At 44.9% G+C, this 23,508-nt stretch overlaps 1 protein-coding gene across 1 annotated transcript in view; it reads left to right on the forward strand.

Moving 5' to 3' along the window:
* LOC146871549 (uncharacterized) overlaps nucleotides 1-17,436 on the forward strand; it is a 244,881-nt gene extending 227,445 nt beyond the window's left edge. The window contains exon 6 of the mRNA XM_085647138.1: nucleotides 15,932-17,436. The gene's annotated coding sequence lies outside the window, so the exon portion shown is untranslated. The remainder of the gene's footprint in view (nucleotides 1-15,931) is intronic.
* The last annotated feature ends 6,072 nt before the right edge of the window (nucleotides 17,437-23,508 follow it).

Below are 23,508 nucleotides of genomic sequence, written 5' to 3' on the forward strand. Positions count from 1 at the left end.
AGATAGGCAAAACTAAGTGCTGAATTTGAAAATCTTCCTCAGTATCTTCAGCGTTTGGAAGCATGAGGCAGTGACAGCACTGAGTTGTGCAGTCATTTTGAGTTTGCTGACAATCCCGAGGTTCTTGGCGTGGCTGGGTGTCGGTCCCAGCTCTGTTCGCCACCAGGTGAAGTCCCACGGTGAAGTGCTCTTCCTGAGGGTGTTAAACAAAAATTCCAAGAGGCAACATAAACAAAGTGTGAACAGCATAAATGCCAAACGCAAGCACTTAAGACAAGAGGAAGTCTTAGGGCACCATTAGTATCCGCCCGCCATACCCTCGGGAAACGGGACCGCCCGCTGAGGGTGCGGCGGTCCCGCACTCCCGATTAGCATGCGCCCGCCACACTGGCGGGTGCATGGCGCATCTGCAACATTGCGGCGGGCGGTGCAGAGAGCACTGCCCGCTGCAATGCCACAAAGGCAGCCTGTGCCTTTCAATGCACAACGTGACAGGCTTCGCGCGGTGCCTGCCACGTTGTACATTGAAATGCAGGGGGGTACCATAGGTACCCCCCATGTGCACCCAGAATCCCTGGGGGCCCGCTACGGGCCCCCAATGTCAAACACTGCCTGCCTTTCCATGGCGGCATTGCTGCCACGGAAAGGCAGATCCCCGCCTTCATAGTAATATGGATGGCGGTGTCTACCAGACTCTTCCACCATATGAACTGCTTTTCCGCCCGGTAGGCAATCGGGCGGATTGCCTACTGGCGGAAAACTGGCGGACGGTCTTCCCCTCCGCCGGGGTCCCCCCCGCCATGGTAATGTGGCGGGGGGGAAATTGAATGCGGGCGGAGGCTTTTAGCGGGCAGATCGCCACCGCCATATGGGCGGTGGTGATCCGCCCGCTATACTAATGGGCCTCTTAGAGTTTTCTGATCCTTTATTTCAAATGTAAATGAGCAAAGCCAATACAGCCAATGCGTTTCACCCGTGGCGGGCTTCTTCGGGGCATCCAGAAAGGAGTAATGCTCCTCTGGAGATACAGGTTCTATTTCCGTACAGAAAGCGAGGGAGAACGGACAACTTCACTGTGTGTGCCAGGAGAAATCCTTAATATAAGCCAATTCCGGCAAGACAATCCTATTAGTGGGTGTATTTCCCATAAAGGAGCCCCGCGATAATGCTGCGATAATACAAATGTACAGGCGGAGAACCTGTTCTGGCTGAAGTACGGCCCAAACAGGATTAAAGTCGTGGACCAGTCCTCCACATCTTAGAGCATGCCCGTCGGGTATTCGGGCATCACAATGCAGCAAAATCAATTTTTAAAAAGTCAGCTCTTCCTGAGGGTAAAGATTTTGGTCTTATTGGTGTTCAGCTGCAGACAGTTGGTCTTACATCCAGTGAGGAATTTCAGTCATGCAGGCATTGAACTTGACCCGGATCCTGGGCATCTTGTCAGTGAAGGAGAGAATGAGTTGCATGGCATAGGAGAGGAGGTTGATGTGAGATGAGATGATTCTGGCTTGAGGGATCATGTATTCTTTGAAGAGGGTCGGGCTCAGGGAGGATCTTTGTGGAACTCCACAGATGAAGTCGCAGGCATTCGAGGGGTGCGTAGCCAGGCCGACTGACTGGGTCCTTCCAGCCAGGAAGGAACAGATCCATCAGAGTGCTTGTCCTTGGATATTGTCTAGGCATTTGATGAGGATGGGATAAGAGACCGTGTCAAAAGCTGCAGAGAGGTGCAGGAGGTTGAGGGCCAATATGTCTCCTCTCTCCAGAGTCATGTGGATGTCATTGTGGTGGCGATGGGACAGTTTTTTGAAAACTCTTTGTTGATTTTCGCAGTATTTTAACACTGTATTATAACTCCAGTGTTGCAGTACTTGCACACATTTTGCAGTAATATATTGCTTGATAACAGTACCCCAAACTCTCCTTAGCCCCCCATGCTACTCGTAGTCTTCTTCACCCACATCTCAATTGTTCGCGATCATAATACCTAGAAGCAATGGTCTGGGCTCCGTGGATAAATGGGTTAAGGAGGCTTTGGATATGGTGGCACTCTGTACCAACAGCCCCCGAGCCGGCGGACCAAATCTTCACCATGGTTCTATGAAACTTTAAGATCAGCAAAAAAACGCTTGTAAGCACCTGGAGCGCATATAGAGGACTGACTTCTCAGAGGATAATAAGACTTCATAAAAAGTGAAGTTAAAGCATTATCACTCTCTTATCAAAAAAACTTGTGCTGCCTACTACAAGGATAGAATAGAGCAGGCAGAGAGCTCGTCCAAAGAATTATTCACCATTTTTAAAGATCTATCCTCACTGGCGAGAACAGAGATTCCGATGACAAACTCATCCGAAACGTGTGATAGAATTGCAGAATATTTTTGGGGAAAAGATAGCTGAAATATACGATACCTTTCCGGTTGAGGCTCAGGATGGGAGGAGCTGCCAAGCTGAATGGACCACGGGGATGTGGCAAATTGCCTCTCTAAATTTGACCCACCTTCACTTGTTGATCTCAAAGCCATAGCTTCTAGTATTAAATCTGGCTCTCCTACTGATCCTCTGTCGCCTAAGATCATGAAAGCAGGCCTGGAGATCCTACTGCCGTATGTATGACAACTCCTCAAGCTCCCCTACTCCAAGGGCGTGGTCCCTAAATCTTGGATAAATGTGTGAGGAGGCGCACACCTATGTAAACCTGTCGTCTAACTATTCTGATTAATGCAAGGGTGCTGCAGTGTGACTCTTACTGTCGAACCAAGCGTTTGAAGTAGAACAGAAAATTACACAACCGGCAAGGTCATGGACACTGCGCACTGTTCCTGATGGGTAACAACCCTTTTACTATGTACATAAATGTACAAATTCTTTTATAGAAATTAAAGCACGGAATTATAATTCAAACACGGCATTTTAGTGGTATTTACATATTTAAGCATATGTAATAATCCAATATAAATACACATCTGGTTTATACAGACATCAATGGTGTAGTCTTAACATAACAGCATGATAGTAACGTAAAAAAAACTTTTGCGGTCACAGTTGAAATTTTTAAGATCATGCCCCATGCATTTCGGGACTGGCGAGTCCCTTCTTCAGGGACAACCTATGAAATAAAGATATCACATTTACTAAAACAAATGTGTGAATGTCTGTCAGACACCAAGAGGGCACCATAGTGTGAAAACGCAAAGTTAACACGTGATCATGGTTTACCATTAGAGTAACATAGATATCCAGTGTTCAATGTGGCAACATCTATAGTGATGAATGAACCGGTGTGGAGATGAGGAAAAAGAGATGAGACCCTACTAGGACCAGAAAGGACGATTATGCATAGGTTGCTGGTGCATACAATGGTGATAAGTCAAATATCAAAAGTATAGTGATGAAAATGTGGCAAACAAAGGGTGAGCTGGAAAGCGTGTAGGATTAGAAAGAATCAAAAAAACGTAACACTGTGCTGTCACGTGTGGACAGAGGGAGACACAAAATAGGGGCTCACCGATCGTAAGGATAAAGAATAACCTTCTTATGGGATGGTAAATGAAAGCTGTAAAAGCAATGAACAATAAATAATCTCAATAAAAACGCAATTATCTTCAAAAAAGAGAGATGTGTCTCACTCGCAACAATGAATCTGTGGGGATAGTTGATGCGTGGAGCTCTGGGGACGGAGTTGTGTGTTATACTCCGGGGGCGGCTGACATCTTGGGAGGAGGGGGTTAGTGGTGCAGTTGCCGCAGAGAGCTTGCGCGTCCTGGCTCAAAAGGGGCGGATGTGGCGAGCGCGCACTAGAACCTAGGCGGCAGTGAAGGAAGCTGCGTGTTCTTGAGCTGTGCGTTATACTTTTAAACATTCATTTTAAAACCTTTTAAACGTTTGCTATTTTGCACTTTTTACCTGCACTTTGAATCTGTGGGGATAGTTGATGCGTGGAGCTCTGGGGACGGAGTTGTGTGTTATACTCCGGGGGCGGCTGACATCTTGGGAGGAGGGGGTTAGCGGTGCAGTTGCCGCAGAGAGCTTGAGCGTCCTGGCTCAAAAGGGGCGGATGTGGCGAGCGCGCACTAGAACCTAGGCGGCAGTGAAGGAAGCTGCGTGTTCTTGAGCTGTGCGTTATACTTTTAAACATTCATTTTAAAACCTTTTAAACGTTTGCTATTTTGCACTTTTTACCTGCACTTTGAATCTGTGGGGATAGTTGATGCGTGGAGCTCTGGGGACGGAGTTGTGTGTTATACTCCGGGGGCGGCTGACATCTTGGGAGGAGGGGGTTAGCGGTGCAGTTGCCGCAGAGAGCTTGCGCGTCCTGGCTCAAAAGGGGCGGATGTGGCGAGCGCGCAGCGGACGCGCGGAGCGGGCGCGCCAAAGGCTCGCCAAAGGCAAGCCCGTCTGCGCCCGTCTGCGCCCGTCCGCGCCCGAACGAGACCAGAGGCTACGACCGCTGCTCCCGCAGCTGTAGCACTGCGCCCTTATACGTCTGATCAGCTAAGAAAACTCCGTGGCACGCATAAATGTCACCACTGCTTGGGCCCCCCCTTTGACCAGATCCACTGCGCTCAATGCAATTTCACCCTGAAGTCAGAGGATCAGGCGGGTAAGATTTGTCCTTTAAACTCTGATTTTAAAATGAAGCTGGTAAACTGCCGTTCACTACCAAAACACTCGCTAGAAATGAGACTGCTTTTAGAAGATACCAGCCCGGATGTAATGTTTCTCACTGAGACTTGGCTTACGGACTGGTCTAATTCAGCGGTTGTTCAGGCACTCCCCCAAGGTTACACCATCCAGAGGTAAGATCGTTGCCTTATTAGAGGAGTAGGGCTTGCCATTATTCATAGGGATTCCTTTAGCTGTAGGATCTCGGACGGGCTTATCCGGGATTGCGAAAGCTGCTCCTTTTCAATCAAATTTACACCTACATGCACCTTCTCAGGCATGCTAATATACCGACCCCCAGGTGCGATAGGATCCTTTATTGGTGACTTGGTGGATAATACATCTTTATTGGTCAGCTCCCTGCCGAATTTGACTGTTCTGGGAGATCTTAACTTACACCTTGAATCCCGCGCCGCCACTTATGTGGAGGAAGTATCGGACGCCTTAGAGGTGTTACTCCTTTCCCAGAAAGTGACGGGTCCAACTCATGTCAAAGGACACCTGCTGGACCCGATCTTTACCAATACCCACATCCAGGTAGAGGACCCCCAGCCGCTCCCCTGGACGGACCATTATCTAATCTCATTTTCCTGGCCAGCCTCCACGAGCAGGAAGGCTGAAAACCACTCCAAAATTCTGAACCGGAACTGGTCAAATATTTCTATGGAGGAATGGGTTGCCATCCTTAAAGAAACACGTCCCCGTCTCGACCCTGACCCTGAAATGGCAAATTTACAATTCAATCACTGGATCAAAAATTCACTGGACGTACTAGCCCCTATAAAACTCAGGGACATTAAAAAGGGCCCAAAAAAAGTTGCATGGTTTACCGTGGAGCTGAGAGATCTCAAACGGAACTGTAAGCAACTTGAGAGACAGTGGAGGAAAGACTTTTCACTTGAGAAAAAGAAAGTCTATCGCGATGCACTAAAATTGTATAAAGTAGTGATTACGAAAACACAATCCAAGTTTTATGAAGCAAAGATTTTATCAGCACCTAACACCCCTAGAGACATTTTTTAAATTTTTAAATCCCTGACTACCCCTCCATTTACCACAGTGACCCCCACTGATTCACAAGGGCGCTGTAATAATTTAGCAGAGTTTTTCCAGGATAAGGTACAGGCGATTTACTCAGCCTTTTCGGCAGTCGCCACTTTCGACCATGATTCTCAGACGGAAGAAATTAGAGACCGTCGAGATCAGAGCCTGGAATCTTTCCCGCCCCTGGACTCAGACACAGCGATGTCCTTACTCAATAAACTTAAATCAGGTTCCCCAAAAGACAAGGCGCCCCCTACTGTGTTGCAGAAGGTTGCCCTAGAAGTAGCCCCCGTCATCGCAACACTTATTAACTCCTCACTGGCAACAGGCAAGGTCCCTTCACTATGGGAGGAAGCGATGGTGAAGGCCCTGCTAAAAAAAACAGGATCAGACCCGGAGGTAATGGCTAACTATCGCCTTATCTCCCTGCTCCCGGGAATAGCCAAAATAGCAGAGAAGCATGTCAATACTACCCTTTCCTCCTATCTGGAGGAACATGACTGCTTGCACTCGACACAGACTGGTTTTAGATCTCGTCAGGGCACTGAAACCGCCCTGATCGCCGTAGTGGAGGAGGCAAGGAAAATTATGGACTCAGGGGGATCAGCTGCAATAATCCTCCTTGATCTTAGTGCGGCTTTTGATACCGTCAACCATCAAATCCTTATTTCAAGATGCCACGAGATATGGATGACTGGTACCGCACTGAGATGGATAGCTTCCTTTCTGGAAGGCCGCACATTCCAGGTCTTTGAGGAGAATGTGACTTCTAGGAATGTGCCTTTGAAGAGTGGAGTGCCTCAGGGCTCATCACTTAGCCCCACTCTTTTTAATATTTACATGAGTCCTTTAGCCAAAATTGTGGAGGCATTTGGCATACAAATTGTCACGTATGCCGATACCCAGCTGATTGTCTCCCTTAAAGACTCAGGACAGCCAGGAAGTAATCTCTCCAGATGCCTTGAGGAAATATTCGTCTGGATGAAAAAGTCCTGCCTCCAGCTAAATGGAGCAAAAACAGACCTTATGCTGCTGGGAAAACCTTTGCCTCCAGACATGCCGTTGGCATGGCCTAGTTGTATGGGAAACCCGCCTACTCCTAAAAACCACATGAAGAGCTTAGGAGTGTGGCTGGATGCAAGACTAGACATGAAGACACAGGCTAACAAGGTAGCTGGGTGCTGTTTCGGGATACTGAGGACAGCACGAAAGATCCTGCCTCTTCTCCCGTTTCATGCAAGAAGACTACTCCTCCAGGCACTGATTCTGTCATGTCTGGATTACGCTAATGCCCTATATTTAGGAGTCCCCCAGTCCACAATAGGCATACTACAGAAGGTCCAGAACTGTGCGGCAAGAATTCTCTTGCAAATTTCGCGGAGAGAATCAGCGAAAGGAGCAATTAGACAATTGCACTGGCTTCCTATTTCAGAAAGGATTAAATTCAAGGCCCTCTGTGTCATGCACAAGATCATGGCCGCGAACGGCCCTCTAATCCTTCAAAGGATAGTCTCTCCATACCATCCCAGAAGGCACCTTCGCTCTGGAAATAAGCGCCTGGCTATGGGCCCGAGAATTTTCAGGTCCAGATGTGGAGGTCGCTGTTTCTCATATGTCGCTTCCATGACATGGAACACCCTCCCAGACTCCATCCGTATGGAGGAGGAATACCTGCCCTTTCGGCGGCTTCTGAAGACGCATCTTTTTCCTACTGTATAATTTAATCTGCTTTCTGGTCGTCTGGTTCTTAGCGCTGGGAGGCCTTAGGGTAGCCATGCGCTCTATAAATGCCTCTTTCATTTCATTTCACTTCATTTCATTTCATTCAATACAAAGTGTGCTCACCGGTGGAATCAAGGTGACCGTACTGATGGTGAAACAGCTTACGGGCATATAATATTCTGTGGAAATGCAAAAAGGTACCAATAATTACAGGGCCATCGTGAACTCAACGTTCAAAAAATTAAGATGTAATATCAATAATGAGGGCATAGGTAAAGCCGCCTACCTGAAAAGATACGGGGGGAACCAGACGCTACGCCATTGCTGCAAACAGGGATACCGCTATCCCTGTGCCAAACGGTTCTGATAAAGCGCAGCGAGGTTAAACGTAGAAAGAGGACTGAAGCGTAACCTCCGGTGTCAGACATCTTAGACTAGTGTGACTGATGGTGACTCGTAAACTGTATAGATAAGCTGTCACTAGTAACAAAAATAATAGGAAACTGCAAAGAATATATATGTGTATAAAATGTTTTTTTTTAAAAGGATACAAATGCCGAAAAATGAGAAGAATGTGCTGAAGCACTAGGTAATAAGAAAGATAACGGCTTGGCTCAAACGTAAATGAAGAGATATGTAAATATGATAATGAGATGAGGATCAACCAAAGGTGGAAACGGAACGATGTGACTCAGGGCAAAAAAGAACAGGGGGATGAAAAGGAATCATGGTTTGACCAGCTGAGGGGTCCCAGGAAACCAGTAGAGAGAGGGGAATATAAAAACAATATAAATAACAAAGCGGTGTCTTTATGTGTGGTGATACAGAAAGGACCCGCCACCAAAGGAGTATGAATATATATTTTTTATTCTTTCCAATCCTACATGCTTTCCAGCTCACCCTTTGTTTGCCACATTTTCATCACTATCCTTTTGATACTTGACTTATCACCATTGTATGCACCAGCAACCTATGCATAATCGTCCTTTCTGGTCCTAGTAGGGTCTCACCTCTTTTTCCTCATCTCCATACCGGTTCATTCATCGCTATAGATGTTGCCACATTGAACACTGGATATCTATGTTACTCTAATGGTAAAGCATGATCACGTGTTAACTTTGCATTTTCACACTATGGTGCCCTCTTGGTGTCTGACAGACATTCACACATATGTTTTAGTAAATGTGATATCTTTATTTCATAGGTTGCCTCTGAAGAAGGGACGTGCCAGTCCCGAAATGCATTGGGCATGATCATAAATATTTCAACTGTGACCGTAAAAGTTCTTTTTTTACGTTACTATCATGCTGTTGTTATGTTAAGACTACACCATTGATGTCTGTATAAACCAGATGTGTATTTATATTGGATTGTTACATATGCTCAAATATGTCAATACCACTAAAATGCCATGTTTGAATTATAATTTCGTGCTTTAATTTCTATAAAAGAATTTGTATGTTTATGTACATAGTAAAAGGGTTGTTACCCATCAGGAACAGTGCGCAGTGTCCATGACCTTGCCGGTTGTGTAATTTTCTGCCCTAAATCTTGGAAAAAGGCAATCGTCCTCCCTCTACTTGAAAAGCCTGGAGCTGAGCCCAGCCTGCCGGATAACCTGCGCCCGATTTCACTTCTGCCTTATTTTTCTAAAATAGCAGAAAAGTGGTGAACTTGCAGCTAGTTGCTCACATGAACCAGCAAAACGTATTTCACCCCTCACATTTGGGTTTCAGAGCGACATACTCTACAGAGTCAGCGTTGTTCCTTGCCACTGAGTCCATACGTAGGCGCGCGGATGAGGAACAGACCGCGGCCTTGGTCCTGTTGGACCTAAATGCAGCCTTCGACACGCTTTCCCACCATCTACTTTTACAACGTCTTAGAGTCGGAGGGTTGGATAATGTTGAACTGAAATGGATGACTTCCTTCCTGCAGGACAGGAGCTTCCAGGTGGCACAACGTCCACACATTTCCAAAAGCATAGCTCTTCCTCAAGGGGTCCCTCAGGGCCCCATTCTGAGCCCCACCTTTTTAATCTATAGGTCGCACCCCTGGCAGAGATTGTGGAACGATTCTCCAACCCACACCAAAGGGGCCACACTCAACGCCATTATTGCCAATAATAACTTGGCTTCCCTCCCCAACATCATCCGCTTCGACTGGTCTGACCATCACCTCATTCTGTTCTCTATCACCTCCACGGCTCCACCCCCCCCCCCCCTACCAAAAACATCCAATCCAAGAAATGGACCAGAAATCTTAATCGTATTCCCCCAGGTGAACTGGAGTCTAAACTCCAAGCACAACTTCTTCTCACCCCTCTCTCCGAAAATGCAAATGAACTCACCGAACATTTTAATAAAACTGTCTTTGATGTCTTAGACCAAATTGCTCCGTCTAAACTAAAAACTCTGAGAAATATTCCTTCCAAATCGTGGCTCAATTCAAATCTCTACAAAGAAAGACATGCTCTTAGACTAACTGAAAGAACTTGGAGACAACACCCATCTCCTGCCCATCTTGCCCTCCGCTCGATCCTCTTACAAGAAACACATTTTCTCTGAAAAAGCCTCCTTCTTCCGCACACAACCCGATCGGGCCAAAAACAAACCCAGAGAGCTGTTCAAAATAGTTCGAAACCAAACATCTTCTGCCCCACCAAAATTGATGGCCTCAACTGAAAGATGCGAAGAAATTGCAAGCTTCTTCTCAGATAAAATCGGCCAAATTGATCAATCCTTCCTTGTAGCTAAGATCCCTCCCAACTCCCTTCCTACAGCTGACTCTACCTCTAAATCACCCACCCTCTTAACGCCCCCCCCCCCCGACTCCTCTCACCTTCTTGCCTCTACCCCTCCGGAATCCTGCCTCTCAAATCCACAACTTAAAAACAATGCCCCCTGACATAAGTTCCACTCCGTAACTGCGGTTGAAGTCTCTAAAATCATTTCTGAACTCAAACCTTCCTCTCACACTAAATACCCCCTCCCTTATAACCTTGTCCATGAGCTAAAGCACATCATCACCCCTTATTGGACTAATATCATCAACTCCTCCCTTTCCTCTGGATGCGTTCCTGTCTCCCTCCATCTCTTTCAAATCACTCCCATTCTTAAAAACCCCAATGTCGACCCTAACGACCTGAACAATCTCCGCCCTATCTCCAACCTCCCCCTGCTTTCTAAAGCTTTTGAAAAATGTGCCCTACTCCAACTGGACAAACACATTGAAACTTTTGACCTACTGGACTCCCTACAATCCGGCTTCCAAAAAGGCTGCAGTACAGAAACTGCTATACTAAATATAGTTGATCACATCCACCACTCCCTTGACAATGGCGAGACCTGCGTACTTATTCACCGCGATCTCTCAGCCGCCTTTGACACAGTTAACCATCCTGCCCTACTTAATGCGCTCAAAGTTCGCTTTGGCCTCAATGGTCCTATCTTCAAATGGTTCTCCTCTTACCTCCGCAACACATAACACAACAAATCAAAATCTACAACTGCCTCTCTAACCCTACACCTGTCTCCCTAGGTGTCCCCTAGGGATCTATTCTTTATCCCTCTCTTTAACCTCTTTATGGAACTCCTCACCCTCATTCTTAAACAAGCTGGAATCAACTACCACCTCTATGCAGGTGACACACAACTTTATTACAAGATTAAATCCCACTCTGATGTTCTGCATCTTAACAACACCCTGTCTAAGATCCAATCCTGGTTCCACTCCAATCATCTCAAACTTAACCCTAAAAAACGGAAATCATTCTCTTCTCTCCAAAAAACAATCCTCTACCTATCCAAACATGGATCTCTGATCTTAATGCCCTCAATTGTCCGCTCTCCTTATCCAACTCTGTAAAGTCCCTTGGTTTCTCCATTGACAACTGCCTAACTCGTAATGTCCACATAAAAAACTCGGCCAAAGGAGCACTCTTCACTCGCCGCCATCTTAAGAAAATGAAACCCTTCCTTCCAGATGACGACTTTAAATCGGTTGTCCAATCTCTTGTCCTCTCAAGAATGGACTATGGTATCGCTATGCTCTGCGGAACTCCTAAAGTTCACCTAGGTCCACTCAAATCTGTGCTCAACCTTGCGGCCAGGCTAATCTCCGACTGCAAACGTTTTGACCACATCGCCCCTATCCTTAAAGCCCCTAAATGGCTTCCCATCAAAGGCAGATCCTCCTACAAGTTTGCATGCATTACGCACAAAGCCCTTCATCAAAATGCCCCGTTGTATCTCACTAATGAACTTAATAAAGGGGGCTGCTTGAGACCTCTGAGAAGCACCAATGCTCTCATCCTTATCCCACCTCTGTTAAAAAAGAAAAGCACACAATCTCGCACTTTCTCTGGAAACACCCCTAACATCTGGAATGCCCTCCCAAAAGACCTGCGTTGTAACCCCTCCTACATCAGCTTTAACAAAGACCTCAAACTGCACCTGCTCACAAAATATTTGGGTCCATAATCCTTTCTATTTCCCACTTGTTCTACTCCTCCCACCATTAAGCTCCTTTACGTGTTACTGTACATAATATGTTTACCTGCATCCATTTCATGTATGTAGATAGAATAAATACAATTTACATATGTCAGAAGGCTATCTGCCCTTTTTAATCTGTTTTGATTTCCATGTTATGAACAATTGTGCTATTCCTGTACTTTATTCATACTCTTGTAAAGTGCTCTGATACCCCCGGGTCTAGCCAGCGCTATATAAAACCTTCAAATAAATACATTAAATCGTGTCATATGCAGATGACACGCAACTGGTGGTGTCATTATCTCACACCTCTGACGGAGCAGCCGCTAAATTCTCCTCGTGCTTGAAGGATTTGGCCTCCTGGATGACAAACAACTGCCTTAAATTAAATGGCAGTAAAACGGAGATCCTGGTGGTGGGGAAAACCCCCTCCATTTGGTCCTCGGCATGGTGGCCACAGACATTAGGTCCCACACCCAATCCGAATAAACCGGTTAAAAACCTAGAAATATGGTTAGATTCCAATCTATTGTTTGAGGCTCAGACCCGGAAGGTGGCAGGGAATTTTAAAGATGATGCGGAAAACTCTGGATGTTCTTCCCACTCCAGCTAGTAAAACCCTGGTCAATGCCTTAGTAACATCTCAGCTGGACTATGGAAATGTTCTTTACCTAGGAGGAACAAAAAAATGCCTTCATAGGCTGCAATGCATCTAGAACGCGGCAGCCCGCCTGGTTCTGAAACTACCCAGGAGAGCTTCTATGGGGAAGGCTCTTGACGACCAGCATTGGCTACCGGTCGGGAAAAGAGTCTTTTTTAAAGCTCTCTGCATCAGCCACCTTAGTTTACAGGACAAAGGCCCTAACTATTTGCATGGCTTACTCACCCCGTTCACCCCCTCACGCCAGCTCATATCAGCCGGGAGCCATCTGGTCAAAGTTCCCAAGATATATAGCGCCAGAATGGGAGCTCGGTCTTTCAGCTATCTGGCAGCGAAGAACTGGAATGCTCTCCCTCCTTTTCTCTGCACTCATCCACTTTCTGACAATGCGCAGGTTCGCATGCAGCAGGCCCAGTAAAATGAATTTGTGGCTAAGTTTCCTCTTTTTCACATGGAACGCACTTAAGAAATCAGTTTCTTATTATCACAGACTCATTCCATGAGATTAGAGAGATGAAAATTCAAAATAAAACAGAACATATCTTTCGTAGATTAATTCATACACCGCTTTCGTACCCCAAATTGTCACAAACTCAATTCAGCTGAACTGACTTATTTATTTTTATCACAATACAAAAGGTTATCTTACAAAACACATATATATCTCTCTCAGCGCATGACATACCTAAGCAGTTCATGGAACGTTTGGCTATCGTCTGATCCCTTCAAGAGACTCTTTTACCATTTGTCCGCTGTGTCTAGCCAGTGGACTGCGTGCTGTAAGTGAGCCAACGTATAGTAGATAGTTCTATGTTGGGAATCTCAATTCCACCTCGCACCCAGGTTTGTTCAAGCATGGATAGTCCTATTTGTTTCCTCTTATTAGCCCATTGTAAGTCTATGATCAAATTATCTAGCTTGGCGAAGTAGCGCTGGGGGTTCTTGTAGAGCGTGCCTGCACCACATACAAACACCTAGGGAGCATCACCATCTTCACAAATGCTACCCATCAGAGACAGATGGAGGTCCCTCCAGAATCTAATCTTTATATACCTCCAGAACTTTCTCAGCTATTGTGTCCGCATACTTTGAATTTAGCCAGGAGACCATCGCCCTTTGGCGTTTTCATGGTTTTTAGCTGTTGCAGCGCAGCCAGGAGTTCTTCACGAGTAATGGGCTCATCCATGGAGGCACGATCCTTTTCCACTAGCCTTGGGAGTTCTATCTGTGCCAAGAAGGCAGCTCCGTGATCCCCGATTCCTCCCTTCAAATCCACGTATATCTTGCCAAGATGGGCCCGGAATGCCTCATTTATCAGAAGCTGGGTGTTGGCTAGGGTCCCATTTTCATCCTGTAGCACCATCACCGGGTCACAGGTCTCTTGTTGCCTAACTAAGCATGCTACCTTTGCCTCGGTTTTATCTCCCTCTATTTTAGCCTCTGACAGTGTGCCGTATATGTGTGTTTCTCCAGTCTACGCCAGTCATCTAAAAGTTTGTTACGGGTTTGTTGCCATTCCACAAGCTTCCGTGGGTGATAGGGAAGCTCCCTTACCATTACACTCAAGTGTGATCCTGTCGGCCCTCTAAGTACCACTTCCATTGCATTCCAGTTGAGGGCCCTACTTCCGAAGCTCTCCAATTTTCGTTGATTTAGTAGGAATATTTTTCTCGCTATAGCTTTATATATGGGGGAGCAAGGGGGCCTGTTAATGCTTCTGCTCGAGACGCCAAAGCGGAACCACTGGGCGGTTACATACCTTCCCTAGGCACATCAATAGTGGGGAGTGGAATAGGAAATATCTTTACCACCCGGGCTAGTCCGGACGATACAAGTAATAGGAAATATCTTTACCTTTTGCATTTGTCACTCTGAGTGGGACGGGTATGCCCAGACTTGGGTCCCGTGCTCTCCATGCCACTGGAGTCAAGCTATCCTAGCTGATGAGGGCTGAAAGCCCGTAACCGGTCCTAGGGTGCTTGTTTCCAGTTCAGTGAAGACCTGGCATGGCAGTTGGGGTTGGACTGTTCACATTGGGCGCATGTTCAAGACTGATTTGCATATGGCTGGGTCCAAACTGGAATGGCATGGTGAGCAAAAAAACAATGGATTTAGGCCCAGATCTCTGTACTGGGATGAACGTATGACATTGTTCTGCATTCTGTCCATCAATTGTTCTTTTTGCTCCCATAGGAGCACAACAGATACATGATAGCATTTCCGGTAGGCTTACACTCTGTGTCGTTTCTCCAACTAGGCCAAGCCCCTGACATTCCATGTCATAAGTTTCAATACATTATCCTTCTGTGTCGGATTCCTGTCCATACCAGACCTTCCAGGCATGCAGGCATACATCAGACTCTCAGGGCCCCAAAGCATCTGACACTAGAGCTTCCACTCAGATGAGCAGCTTGTTTTCCCCCAAAACTGTCAAAACATAATACCTTCCCAATGCCCTTCACCCCCTTTGAGCAGTAAAGTTAACTCGCCCTGCATGACAGTAGGCTGGATGTGAACTTGGATTTCCCACCCCATTCTCATTAGTTTGGAGAGTATGAGTGATTGGAGCAGTTCTGAAGTCGTTATCAGGGAGTTTTAGTTTCACTTTCGAAAGAAGGAGAGCTGGTACCAGGCTGTTTTCATCTTGTCCATGTGTTCCTTGAGAGAGAGAAAGTAGTCGGTTTCGAGCATAAATCCGAGTCACTTGAGATTGGTTGTAAATTAAGGGCTAAAGCCATCCAAGTTAGTGCTATTCAACCAGGTTGGAGTAGTTGTCTGTTGTTAACACGTAGAAAGAATTTAGTCTTGATGGGTTTTAGCGGGAGGATTTCAGTCGGGGGGGTTGATCTTCAAGCCTCTAGATCTGAATGGCTTGAAGGCAGTGCTTGAGAGCAGAAGTGAGTTTCATGTGTGCTTAAGTGATATTGGTGTATTAGTGATTTGTTTTTGGTGTTCTCAGTGAGTAGGCTTCTAAGGAGCTTCAAGTAGAGTTTTAAAATGGAGAGCATAAACGCTGGAATACTCCAATATTAAGCTAGCAATATGGATGATCTCATGTCTTTTAGACTAGTATTAGGTGAAGTAGTAGAAGACATTACTGGTGAAGCTCATTTGAGTCATCAAGGGTGGGAATGTGAGTAGGGTCAGTGTCTGAAGCTTGCATGATTTAGCTAATCCACTCTTACACTGGTATTGTATTTACTTTTTGGATCCATGTAAAACATCACTGTACTCTTCATTTAGCTTCATTCCAAATGACTAAATTCATACAAACAGATGACCTCAAGAACTCCTTTGAAATTGTAAAGCCGTGGGTAAATGTCCCTTTCTTGGCTTTTAGGATCGGATGTGGACTCGACGGACTGCAGTGGGAGAAAGTCTCTGATATACTGGTGAATATTTTTGGTGAAACGGACATCAAGATCACGGTGTACAGCCTCTGACATCCCATTATATGGGAAAATAACTGCTTTTATTTAACTTTTATAAAATATGACTGGAAAGTAATAGTGGAATGAAAAGCAAATTCCATTGATCTCTTCTGGTGCTGCACTAGAAGAATTGACAAATAGGGGACTTTGCCAATGTGCAGTCTTTGTTTTACACGGTGGAGTCGGCTGTCTCAGGGAACTGGTGACATTAATGGTGTGCAGGAATCCTCACTTGGCGGTTTGAAAACATGCTGCATGGGATCTCCATTACATGTAAAGAGGCACTATTACACATTATTACCCGCCCACTGTTTAGGACCTTGATGACATTTTGAGTTTGAATAGAAGTTCAACAAAGTTTCTGTAAAAATGAAACAGACACTGTGTGTTGCAAGAAAAGCACTGTATGTATTTCAGCAGAGGGTTGTGGAATGAAGGTTTGTCTTCAACCTGGATGTCAACGCTGGTGTTTTCACTTTTAAAACCCAGCCATTTACTTGATCAAAGAAGACCCCTTTGCATAGAGATACAGGCGAGAGGTTAATTACTTCGCTCTGAAACAGGAAACAACTTTAAGTTGAATCCAGACCTCACCACCTGACTATTTTGTGCTTGTAGCCATGTCACTGTATCTAGAACTGCCCACCATTCCAAACTGTGTCCATCTTTTAATCGGCAAAGTAATTATTTGTGCTTAAATATAGGTTCATTTCACAAGCTTGAGCACTATATAAAATAAAAATGTCCACTTAGATGGAAAATCTTTTTTCTGGAGGATGTGTTCGCAAGTACCATATTTTGCTTTTTAGATGCCAGGTGGGGATTATTTAACATAGTCATACAAAGTGAGATTTTTTTGTCTTTATCAGTTGGCCTCAGAAAGAAATACAGCTCTCAATGTAGAGATGTGCATACACTACTAGCCTCTCATCTCTAGATCCTCCAATTAAAAGACCAGCAGTTCATCATGCCTGAATACTCCCTTCGTAACTCCAGAGGGGAAATTTCTGAAAACATATCATAGATTTAGTGGCCTCACAGGTATCACACCCACCTCTTCCCCAGTTATTACCCTTCCCTAGAGTCTCAACAGATCAAAGGGTAGCTAAACGTAATCCATTCGCAACTTCACCAGTAATTCTTTCATGAGTTTACTGATTATTGTGGCTTATTCTCTCATATCTTTTGAAGTAACCTTTCATAGTTTCAAACTATTTAATCTGTAAGGTAGTGGTTTTGAGCTCTCCAGTTGGAAATATTTTTTTGGCTGGGGAGTGGGGACTCGGAGAGCTATACATTGCAGTCTCCTCATATGTCAGCTAAAATCCCTAGCATCACAGCCCCCTACAGAGATGATCCTACTGTAGCTCAGGAAGTAGTTCATTGGGCACAAGGACTGCAAACTGCTGAATAAATCTCACTTAAGTTGGTGTTAATTTGAATTGCATTATTACAACATGTGGATCGACTGAGCTTGATAGCAACCCAACCTCTTGAAAATAGGCTTGTATGATTTGCCTCCACTGAAAATTCTAAGATTGAAAAACTATGTAGACATAATACCCTACTTGTTGTAGCAATGTGGTTCTTCATTCTACCTTAGAATTTTTTTTTTTTTCTTGTCCTCATCTGCCCCACAGGTTTCAATATGCAATCTTATAGGTTTACACACATTGTGCTGCCTCAATTACAATGACTGGTTGGGGCAGTAATGGAACGAAGAGCTCACCCCTCAGCAACAATGTTTCAACCAACAGAGATCGCTAATATAAAACCAGAACAGGGGTTACTAAAATCCGGCCAAGGTAGTAATAATAGCACCTGGAAACGGCTATCCCCTAGAATGGGATTAATGGCTTAATCATTGGACCTGGGGGGGGGAAAAAAAAAAACCCCCAGATACTCAATGGACCCAATTCAGAAGATGCCAAAAGGATCTTTTATCCGGATTACCGGTTCTAGCCAGGTCCAACTTAGAGACCAACAGAATAGAAGCATACCAGTCGTTAATAGAAGGAGATGAAGAGTCCTTCCACTTCCTGCATATCTCCCTCCTGGCGAGCAGTATGTTGTAAGAAATAAGCTGTTTTGCCGAGGAAGGGACCCCTTGATAGCAACGAAATATTACTGATGTAAGGTCCAGGGCGATGTTAACACCAACAGAAAGTGAAAGAGTCTTACTAATGGCTTCCCAGAATGGGGACAAATGCGGGCACTCAAAAAACATATGAGTGTCAGAAGCAGCCACCAAACCACATTTCGCACAAGCCACACTACTCCCCAGAGTAAATTTGGAGAGACGAAGGGGTGAATAATATGCCCGATGAATGGTGAAAAGATGGTTCCTGCGTAACCATGCAGGTTTGACAATGTCCCACATCAACGCACAAGACGAATTCCAAAGGTGTTGTAGATCGGGATTGGTGACATACAAAGACCGTCCTCTGGCAATGAAAAAATTCCATCTGTTTCCTCCAGGATTAAATTGTACCACAGCGAAATCTCCTTCTTGGCAGGCAGTTTATCTGCCAAAAGAGTTATAAGATAGCTATATGCACCCAGGGGATATTTACCACCATGTGGTGGTTGAACAGAATATGCACGAGACCAACTCGAGATTTGGAGATACTTAAGCCTGGAGAAGTTTGGACCAATTTTAGTACAAAGATAATCCCAGGGTAACAAGTCGCCGTCAACGAATAGGTCACCCCACTCCTCCAGTCCAGCTTCTCTCATAGGCATAGCTAGTGCATCCCCCAACCAAGATGGACCGTCAGGGAGATCCCACAGCGGTGTCCTGCTTCCATAGTATCCAACTTTAATGGCCTTAGACAGCTGGGCCCATATTCTAGCCATACCCCATAACATTTTTAATTTAATTTTTTTGAAAAACTTGGGGTTTCCAAATTTAAAAAGAAACCCTGACTGGCTTACTCCTTCTACATCCAAAAACGTAGAATAAATGGACCCCACTCCATAGCCTACTGGACTTTTTAGTAGAATCCTAGTGTGAGATAACTGGAAAGCCCAGGCATAAGCCTGGAGGTCAGGGGCAGCAAGCCCTCCTTTTTCCCTACGCCTCCTGATTTTTTTCCAGGAGATTCTTGGAAGATGTTTATTCCAAATGAAGGTACTAATGTCAGACTGCAATTTTCTGATAGAGGCGGGATCAAAATATAGGGGTATTGTATTAAACAAAAAATAAACTTTGGGCAAAACAGACATTTTAACAAGGTTGACCCTGCCCAGTAGGGAGAGCGGATGATGGGCCCAGGCTTGGAGCAGCTTACGACATTCTTTTGCAACTTTTGAAAAGTTAATAATAGTGACTTGATCGAGATCAGCTACAATATCCAAACCTAGATACCTGATCTGACTCCTTGGCCGGATTTCAGAATTAAAAGTACTATGGTCAATATTCCAGGTCATCATCTCGGTCTTTAAAGTACTAATTTCATAGCCGGAGACCTTCCCGAACTCCGAGGCCAACTTAAATATTGCTGGAAGGGCCTCATGTGGTTCAGAGGTATATATAAGGATATCGTAGGCATAAAGGGCCACCTTTCTCTCCCAACCCCTGTATGCGAATGCCCTGATGTTAACACTATCTCTTAAAGTCTGGGCAAAAGGTTCAGCATACAGATCGAACAGGAGTGGGGAGAGAGGGCAGCCCTGTCTGGTGCCCCTCGAGATGTCAAATGGGTCAGATAGAATACCGTTGTCCAATACATGGGCACCAGGGCTCCAATAAAGAAGACCAACTGCCCTACGAAATCTACCCCCCACGCCGAATTTTGCCAAGGCCTCCGACAGATACAACCAATTGACTCTGTTGAAGGCCTTGGCAGCGTCAAGCGTGAGAACCGCCAAGGGCAAAGACTTCGAACATGCCATATCTATTGACCCAATCAAATCAAAAGTCAGTTCAAAAAGCTGTTGCCCCTTAATAAATCCTTTCTGATCAGTGTGTAAAATTGTGGGAGCGACCAAGGCCAATCTCTTTGCAAGAATGGAGGCAAAGATCTTATAGTCTCCATTCAAAACAGAGATCGGCCTATAAGAACCACAGGCTGTTGGGGGCTTCCCTGGTTTCAAAATTACAGTTATGGATGCGTTATCCCATGAAACGGGTGGTTGCACTCCATCTAGCAAGATCTGATTGAACAGTGTGACCAGGAAGGGGACAAGTTCCTGCTCCAAAGTTCTATATATTTCAGCAGGCAGGCCATCAGGCCCAGACGCCTTTCCTTTCTTGGCATCCTGGATGGCTTTCCTTACCTCCTCTTCCGAGATTTTACTATCTAGCATTGCTGACTGATCAGCAGAAAGACTTGGAAGGTCTATTTTCATAAGACAATCATTGATAATAGTAGTATCCAATTTCTTGTCTTCATGATAAATTGCTTGATAGTAATCTCTAAATGCTGCTCTAATATCTGCATCTGAAGAAAGAGGGACGTTGTTGACAATGATCTGGTTGATGTTATTACGGACCTGATCAGTTTTGGCTTTCCATGCCAATAATTTACCAGCACCCTCTCCATACTGGAAATGTGCGATTTTACTGGCCTCCCATCTTTCCTGAAGCTGCCGGTTGAGAGTCGAAGTCAATTGGCCCCTTAAAGTAAGTAGCTTAGCCCTCAAAGGTGTTAAAACATCATCTGTGGACGCTAAGTTGGCATCAATTTCGGTCTGCGTCTTAGACAAATTCGCCTCCACAGAAGCAATGGCCTCTCTATACTCCCTCCTTCTATATGACACCTTGCCCGTAATAAGGCTCTCAAAAAGGCTTTGAGTGAGTCCCAGACCACACCGGGTACTGCAGAGCCCTCATTTACCTCTAAGAAGGACCCCACCTCAGTTTTTAAAAAGGTGACATCTTCAGGATGAGAGAGTAAAGTGCGGTCAAAAGACCAAGTCCTTACCACGGCAGAAGTAGGTACCATAAGTTCCAGGAATACAGCTGAGTGGTTAGAAAGTTTTCATGCAGTATATCAATAAGCTTGTGAACCCTATGTTGCTACTGGCAACCCTGAGCCTGCTGTGATGGTAGACCTAGGGTTAGGGCCAACCAACTATTCCCATTTTAGCTTTGAAATGTGCAATCTACAGTAGAGGATTTATTAGGAGTGTTAGTGCAACTCAAGAAAAAAACTGATCGTGAGTTGGTATCTCGCTCCTGGTAAGCAATTTATTTCAGTAAAGGATAAGCCGAGTGGATTACTCTAACAAGCTTCTAGATGTTGCTTTACTTAACCAGATGCAGTAAAGCATAACATTCTAAGTAACTGCAGAGTAAAATGGATGCTGGAAAGAACATCTAGACTTTAGCTTGTAAATCTAATTTGATTACACAACCCACGCCTTTTGCAGAGAACAAATGCATTGGGGAGTGGGGCTGGGGGGCCGGTGGATGGTTTACAGGTGGAGTGCGTTATTGTGGGATAGATGTGCATTACTTGTGTCTACTGGTAAGTCACTGGCCTTCCATAGGAAAAATGCTAGTATTCATTTGCCAAAAGAGAGAAATTAGCATTGCAGTGCTATTAATGATATTTCAGTGCATTCCGTGTTATGTTTCTGCTTGTTGAGTACTATAGTGAGGAACCCGCCATCCTTATGGTTGTTTCTTGTCCCATCAACACTGCACAGATTCCCTATTTGTAAGAAACACCTCTCCCGGTTTTAGTAATCTATTATACTGTTAACAATTGTACACATCTATTTGAAAGAAAACAGCACAGATTGTGAAAGATAAAACCATTTTATTTATTGCGCGGCTTTTGTGTTGTGACCGGTTGCTGCTGTCGGTTGATTTGTACAGATGCAGGATTTATAAAGACGAATCACAGATGATCTCTCTTCCGTAATAGGAGTTCAACATCGGTCGCTGTGGCTGTCAGAAATTAGAGCCAGCTTTCAGGATTGGGATACATTCGGGAGGCGGTTAGTACAGTAACTAACCGCACGCGTCCACCTGAAATCAAATGGATTTTGTCTGATTTATGGGTGTGCTTGCCTATCTATATGCAGGGCTGGCTTTTTAAACTTTTCGCTTTGGGGTAATTTAGACTTCGGTGAATGGCTTGGCAGGCCACCGGAAGGCAGAGACGTCCTTCTGGTCGAGGGCCATACGCCTATTTCCAGATCACCCCCTGCCTTGTGGAGCGGTCTGTGTTGTGAAGGGAGCCTCTACTGCAGCGGCTCCGCTCGCAACACTGCGGGTTTGCCGCGTATGTGCCAATGTAAAAGCGCCTGCGTTGCTGACTAGTTTTGCGCTTGCAGAACATAAACTCCCAAGCCGGAGTTTCTCTAAACAAGCATTTACAATGCAATGGTCTCGTCATTGTTAAAGTTAGAGCTATTGGCATTGCTCATTACATTATTTTTGTTTATGTTTTTGTTTTTAAAACATTTTAAAGAAACGGCATTGTTATTTACAATGTCAATAGCTTAAGCTGTCAAAAGCAGTCCCAATGCTGACAACACTGGGTACAGAAAAATATCTTGCGTAGAAAAAACCAGTACCACCAAAGTCTCGCTATCCTTTATAAACCTTTTGCATTACAGCCTTACCTAGCGCCACTATCACACATATCTGCCACAAACTACAACATAATATTCTATAAGGATATACAAGACCACTGACTTAGAACGAGCATCTTCAGGGCATCAAGCGGGTATATACAATTATGGAAACGTAGTCACAGCCTGTACGAACAGCAACCCCAAAGTGAAAGTTGGTTAAGCAAATTTGTGTTCATCAGATCTAGTTTTCCAACTTTACCAATGAGGGACACCTGTTATAGATCTCTTATGCGTGTGGCCCAAATCACGGTTCCCTACTGTGGGTATAGGTTGAAGGCAGGTATTTAATTTTGCAATATTAGCTGTGAAACCGTGCTCATGACCAACATACTATTCTTTTGAAGTGAAAACCAGGTGTATGAACCCTTTGAAGTTTCAAAAGATCAATGGAGAGCCACAAGTATCAGCAAGCCACTTTTGAGAAAGTGTGGAGTGCTGTTATGAATACTACTAAGAACACGTGTGGTGTTTTTGTTTGAGCTGAAATTAAACCACACCAATGTACCAACGCCTCTACATTTTGTGAGGTAAGCTGACATACCAAGCGATTATTACCGTTCTTTTCAAAACAATGGAAAAACAAAAATACAACAAAACCTAGTCATGTGTTTATAAAACTGAAGCGCTATTACTTACTAGCAATAACTACACAGAAGATGGTGCACACATTGATGGCCAAGGCAACTACCCTTGTTTGATGAAACATTAATTTGTACTGCACACCAGCATTTATATGGCGCTTCAAATTCCTAACAAAGTAGTGAAGAGATGTTATTTATTCATTTCAGAAAACTAGGAACTTTTCTACATTTTTTGCAACAACTAGGGGGCAGATTTACAAGCCCCTTGCAACACTTTTACGCCACCGTTGCGTCACTTTTGTGAAGCAGCAGTGTCG

This window comes from Triturus cristatus, chromosome 1_1 (assembly GCF_964204655.1).
Source record: "Triturus cristatus chromosome 1_1, aTriCri1.1, whole genome shotgun sequence".
Classification (NCBI taxonomy): Eukaryota; Metazoa; Chordata; class Amphibia; order Caudata; family Salamandridae; genus Triturus; species Triturus cristatus.